The following is a 6,217-nucleotide window of genomic DNA, read 5'->3' on the forward strand; positions in this document are numbered from 1 at the left end:
TCCTGACTTCCTTGGTTGATCCCCCCTCACCCAGCATGGAGACAAGCAGATGGGGCCCTAGTCCTGGTAACAGGCAGAAGTCTTGCAGAGCTTCCTCTCCTCACACAGCCTGGCTGGCTGCTTGGCAGATGTCAATGTTTGAGATCCCCCTACTTATCGTTCTTTTCCTGACACAAAATGTGATTTAGGGTCTGGACCTTTGAAGTTTTATGTTGGGTTTTTGCTTCTGGAAGTGGACATCTCTACCCTTTCCTCTTCCTTCTGAAGGATGTCTGTCACAGCAGGCCGGACTCTAAAGCTGATTAACCCATAACAAGATTCATGGTAGTGACCAGAGTTCACACCTGGATGTCAGCCACAGTGATAGGTGCATAAAAGGTTAATCCTGAGACCTCAGTCCTACTTTGTATGATTCTCTTATCAACCCCATCTCCCCCTTCCAGAGATGTGGCAAGGCCCCTTTCATTGTGATCTGTCACTGAATCAAAGAGCCTTTTGAAATGCATAGGGAGAGCCTATCTCTCCGCTCACCCAGTGCTTGTCCTACATCCAGTGCTTGTCCCACAGGAATGCAGTCTGTGGAGATTCCTATACTCCTCAGGTTTTCATCAGGCAGGCCTGGGTTTCTCAAAATAGAACCAAAGGTCCTCCACGAACTAGTGAAGGCACTTCTGCACTCATGGTACATTCACAGCACACTTACTGCCTAGTACTGTTATCCTCATGTATCATGCTGCCACCAGCATTTCCACATGCAGCACACATACTCAGTCTGAGCACACTGTTCAGTATTGCAGTCTCTCTGTGCTGCAACAGTGTGTTATTTAAAAAGCACACTGTTAGACCAGGCATCATTGGTGTGGGTTTCCCCTGTATTTTTGCCTTACCTTCTGTTTTTTTGTCTGTTTGTTGGGCTTCGTTTTCACTGGTCTAGATGCTTTGGGCACTTTGCCACTGTTGTTCAGTGCCAAAGTGCAAGTGCTCCCTTTGTAAATGATTGTTATGGAATGCTGTTTCCATGATTGGCATATTTGATTTACTAGTCAGTCCCTAGTACAGTGCACTGTGTGAGCCTGTAAATCAAATGCTGCTAGTGGGCTGCAGCACTGATTGTGCCACCCACATAAGCAGCCTGTAAATGTAACTCAGAGCCTGTTTGCACTCTGGTACTGCCATGACGACTCGCATGTTAGTCACCCCTAAGGTAGTCCCAAGGCACTCAGTAGGCAGGGTGCAGTGTATGTGAAAGGTAGGACATGCCCTGCTCTGTGTGGAATGTTCTGTTAGTGAAATACTGCCAATTTCGTTTTTCATTATTGCAAGACTACCTGTTCCCATAGGATAGAATGGGGAGTTTGCTTATAGCATATCATAAACATAACTACCCCTGGGAACAAGGTAGGAAAATAAAGTTTAGTATGTCTGAACTCAGAATGTTAAAATGCATCCTTTAGTGAGGGTGATTATTACATTCTGTGTTTGAAAATACCACTTTTAGAAAGTAGGTATTTTCTCCCTTAGCCATCCAGTGTGCCTCTGCTAGGATGTGTATTGACTGTCTGGCTTTGGAGTGACAGGGGCTGGGGATGCACAGTGGCTCCAGAGAGTCTGGATGTGTCAAGGCTGGGCTGAATAAACCTGGGCTGCATTTAGAGTAGGGGGAGGAGATTTCCTTTCACCTGAATGAACCTGGTCTGCCTTCCACAATGCTGTCTCCACCTCCTACAGGGAAGCTGCAACAGAGAGGACAGAACTGGTTTTGACTGAGCACAGGGCTTCCATACCACCAGAGAACAAAGGATTTAACTGTATAAAAAGAGGGACCCAGACCCCAGACTTTTAGATCACTTATGGGAAATCAAGAAGAACATTTGCCAAGAAGAGTAGCTGGAGAAACTGGGGAGGAATACTGCCCCTATGCTGTTTGCTGTCTGGGGTTGGCCTGCAGTGGCTACTTTCTGCCAAGGAAAGGGAAAAGGACATTGCTGTGTGCTGTGTCCACTGCTTGAGGAAGATCTCCAAGGACTTGAAACTGAGCTTGCCTCCTGTCCTGAAGTTGCAGGGACACAAAGACTTCACCACCAGCTCCCCTGAACTTCCTTGCTGGGAGTTCTGACCTGCTAAGAGGTTCCTGCTGTTGTTTTGGGCCTCTGAAGGCTGTTTGCCGCTGGGAGTTAGAAAAGTAACGCAACTTCAAGATGAATCGCCGCAGAAATCATTGCAGCGCTTGCCAGCGGCTTGAGAAATCGATGCACGCTGCATCAAGTGCACTGATCTCCGAAGTCCGAGATCACCGCACTGATTCCGACGCAAGCCCTGCTGTGTGGGTACAAGAACCCACGCATCGGCCCGGATCGTCGCATCTCATCGGGGAGCCAGGCCTGTCGCATCGTTGGGGGATGCAGTAAGAGACTGGCGCATCACCTCCATGCGCAGTAAGAAACCGACGGATCACCTCTTCTCCAGTAAAGAACCGACGCATCACCTCCCCTGCGCAGAAGCAGGGAACCACCGCATCACCTTCCCTGAATGTAAGGAACCAACGCATCACCTTCCCTGTGGCCCTTTTTGTTTGTGTGTGCAACACATCCAAGATACTTTGTGTGAAAAGTGTTGCATCTGCAAATTGCTTTAAACTGACTTTTTCTACAATTTGAAAGTCATATTTTTATTACTGTATTATGGAGTTTTGTTGTTTTGGTTTTGTTTGGTTTAGATAAAGATTACTTATTTTTCTAAACTGGTGTGGTGTCCATTTGTAGTGTTTTTATTGTATTATTGTATGTGTTCACAAATACTTCAGACACTTGCTCTGAGATAAGCATGTCTGCTCATTCCAAGCTACCAAGGGGGTGAGCAGGGGTTATTTTAGAAGTGTATCCTTACCTTGACTAGAAGCAAAGGGTCCCTATTTGGACAAAGGTGCCTACCTCTGCCAACTACAGACACCCAATTCTAACACACACCTTGCCAGCACCACACATTTACCACTCGTGCCCTGTAGTATACTTCACCCTAGGTGTAGTGTATTCCTTGCAAGGACACATTCATTCAGCACATGTTTTAATCACGCATGCACTTCCACATCCTGATGTAGGACTCATGTTTACACTGTAGCAGTACTTTTAAAAAGGTGAGGGAGCCTGTGGGCCTCACTCCAGTGACATGGGGTAAAAAGGACCTGCTCACTACTACTGATCACTACACGGTATGCTGCCACCACCGCGCTTGCGCTGTTTAAAACCTGGTGAATGCGGTAGCCTTACACCACTAAAAGCGTAGTGCTTTGGGTGTCTCTCATGGTCCAACAAGACAGCAATCCATGAGAGAAGCCTATGTCATGACGCACATGCAGGATCCGTGGTCACCTATGACCAACATATAGGTATGAAGACAACAATACAGTTGGGCACTCTGGGCCAGGGTACACGTCTCTCACCATGCAAAGGACTATTCCATACCAACACATAGCAACCATCTCGGATACAATTGCATTATATTTTGGCACACAGGTACAGACATATGCAACCGCGGCCTGTCCAGTTTTTGCAAAGGTGCCATGCCCCCATACCTTTTTCCAGAGATGGTGGTGGTATTGGTGGTGGTGGTATTGATGATGGTATTGGTGGTGATGGTGGTATTGGTGGTGGTGATGGTATTGGTGGTGGTATGGCTGGTGGTACTGGTGGTGGTGGAGGTATTGGTGTTATTGGTGATGGTGGTATTGGTGGTGGTATTGGTGGTGGTGGTATTGGAGGTGGTGGTATTGGTGGTGGTGGTATTGGAGGAGGTGGTGGTGGTATTGGTGGTGGTATTGGTGGTGGCGGAGGTGGTGGTATTGTTTGTGGTATTGGTGGTGGTGATCGTACTGGTGGCATTGGTGGTGATGGTGGTGATCGTACTGGTGGCATTGGTGGTGGTATTGGAGGTGGTGGTATTGATGGTGGTGGTGGTATTGGTGGTGGTGGTAGTATTGGTGGTGGTGGTATTGTTGGTGGTATTGATGGTGCCATTGCTGGTGGCAGAGGTGGTGGTATTGGTGGTGGTATTGGTGGTGGTGGTATTGGTGGTGGTGATATTGATGGTGGTGGTGGTGGAATTGGTGGAGGTGGTATTGGTGGTGGTGGTATTGGAGGTGGCGGTGGTATCGGTGGTGGTAGTGGTGGTTGTACTGGTGGTGGTGCTATTGGTGGTGGTATTGATTGTGGTGGTATTGGTGGTGGTGGTGATAGTACTGGTTGTGGTGGCATTGGTGGTGGAATTGGTGCTGGTGGTGGTATTGGTGGTGGTATTTGTGGTATTGATGGGGGCATTGGTAGTGGTGGAGGTGGTGGTATTGATGGTGGTATTGGTGGTGGTGGTATTGGTGGTGGTGATATTGGTGGTGGTGGTATTTGTGGTGGTTGGTGGTGGTGGTGGCGGTATTAGTGGTGGTATTGGTGGTGGTATTGGTCATGATGGTGGTTTTGGTGGTACTGATGATATTTGTGGTGGTGGTATTGGTGGTGGTGTTATTGGCAGTGGTGGTGGCATTGGTGGTGTTGGTGGTGGTGGTATTGGTGGTGGTGGTATTGGTGGTGGTGGGGTTATTGATGGTGCTATGAGTGTTGCTGTTGAAGGTGGTGGTGTTGGTGGTATTGGTGGTGTTAGTGGTATTGATAGTGTTAGTGGTGGTGTGATTGGTGGTTGAGGTGGTGGTATTGGAGGTGGTGGTGGTGGTATTGGTGGTGGATTTGGTGGTGGTGGTGGTATTGATGGTGGTGGTATTGGTGGTGGCGGTGGTATTGGTATTGGTGGTGGTTGTATTGGTGGTGGTGGTGGTGTTGTTAATAAAACAAGCTTTTGAAAACAACCTGTCATGTGGCTTAGTGCAGATGACGTAACACAGATGAGCTGTTGTCAGCTGCAGCCCACTAGCACACGATTATGTGCTATCTGGAATTCACATGACTTAATTTGCTAATCATTTCTAAATCTATTTTGGGTTTGAAACAGACACAAGATAATGCCGGGTTGAAGTGATTGAAAGTGGGTGCCCGTGTTACGGGGCGTCCGTGCTGCTTAAAAAAACACACGCGGTTTCAGCGGAAACAGTGTGTGTCCGGCCCGCAGTAAGAGAAACGTAATAGAGTAAATAGTGCTTACAGACTAAATACCAGGTCCCGTGTAACAACCGAAGTAAAGGGGCCAGTAACCATGGGAGGTTACAAATGAAGACAAGGCCGTACTGAGGAGGGACTAACAAGCCTATAAACGAATCCCAAGGCAGCATTTACTTTTTTTAAATTTCAAATCTTTTTTATTGAGAAAGAAATACAGAAATGACAAGGACATACAATAAATGACAATAAATGACAATAGATGACATATGCAATCCCCGAGCCCTGAGAACTGGCAAATCGATAGGGGAATCGCCCCCAACACAGGCATATATGGAGTCATATTCTTGTATACATATTAATAAGATCCGTACAACAGGACTATAGTTCTGATCTTACTACCGAATAACATGAACGAACTTGTAATGAAACTGAAATTGTAAATACTGAAACTGGGACTCAATGAATGAAATGAAATGAATTAAATAAAATGAAATGAAATAATTGAAATGAAATTAATTAAATGAGATTGAATTAAACTAAGATATGCCATGAGCCCCATATCGGCCCCCAGACTCCGATTGCGCTATGGTGAGTGAGCGCCATATCAGCCAATGCCCTATATCCTATGTGGTACCTTCAGAGTCCGTCACGCCCTGTATTCTATAGCCTAGTAGACATAATTCTGTACCTTCCCCTCAGGGCGGGTCAAATGAGAACGAAGAACTGTCCAGGGATTTCCAGAGCCTCCTATTGGGAGCGCGCCACGGGGATGAGTGTAGCGCTGGATTATCAGCTCCTCTTAGAAACGAGAGCCATTCCTGCCAAACCCTGAATGAGACCTCAGAGGCGCTCTTCCATTTACATAGTACCACCTTGCAAGCTAGAGTAAGCAGAATATCTAACAACTGACGGTCATTGTCATTATGAAGCTCGTGATCCAGCACCCCCAACAGAACATAGACAAACTCTCTCTTAGATTTGATCTTAAAAATATGATCTATGCAGTCAAACACTTTCCCCCAAAACAGTCCTAGCGCAGAGCACCCAAAAAGCATATGAGCCAAGTCACCCACCGCTGAATTACAGTTCCAACATAGGGGGCTATCCCTCAAATG

The sequence above is a fragment of the Triturus cristatus genome, chromosome 6 (genome assembly GCF_964204655.1).
Source record: "Triturus cristatus chromosome 6, aTriCri1.1, whole genome shotgun sequence".
In the NCBI taxonomy this organism is placed as follows: domain Eukaryota; kingdom Metazoa; phylum Chordata; class Amphibia; order Caudata; family Salamandridae; genus Triturus; species Triturus cristatus.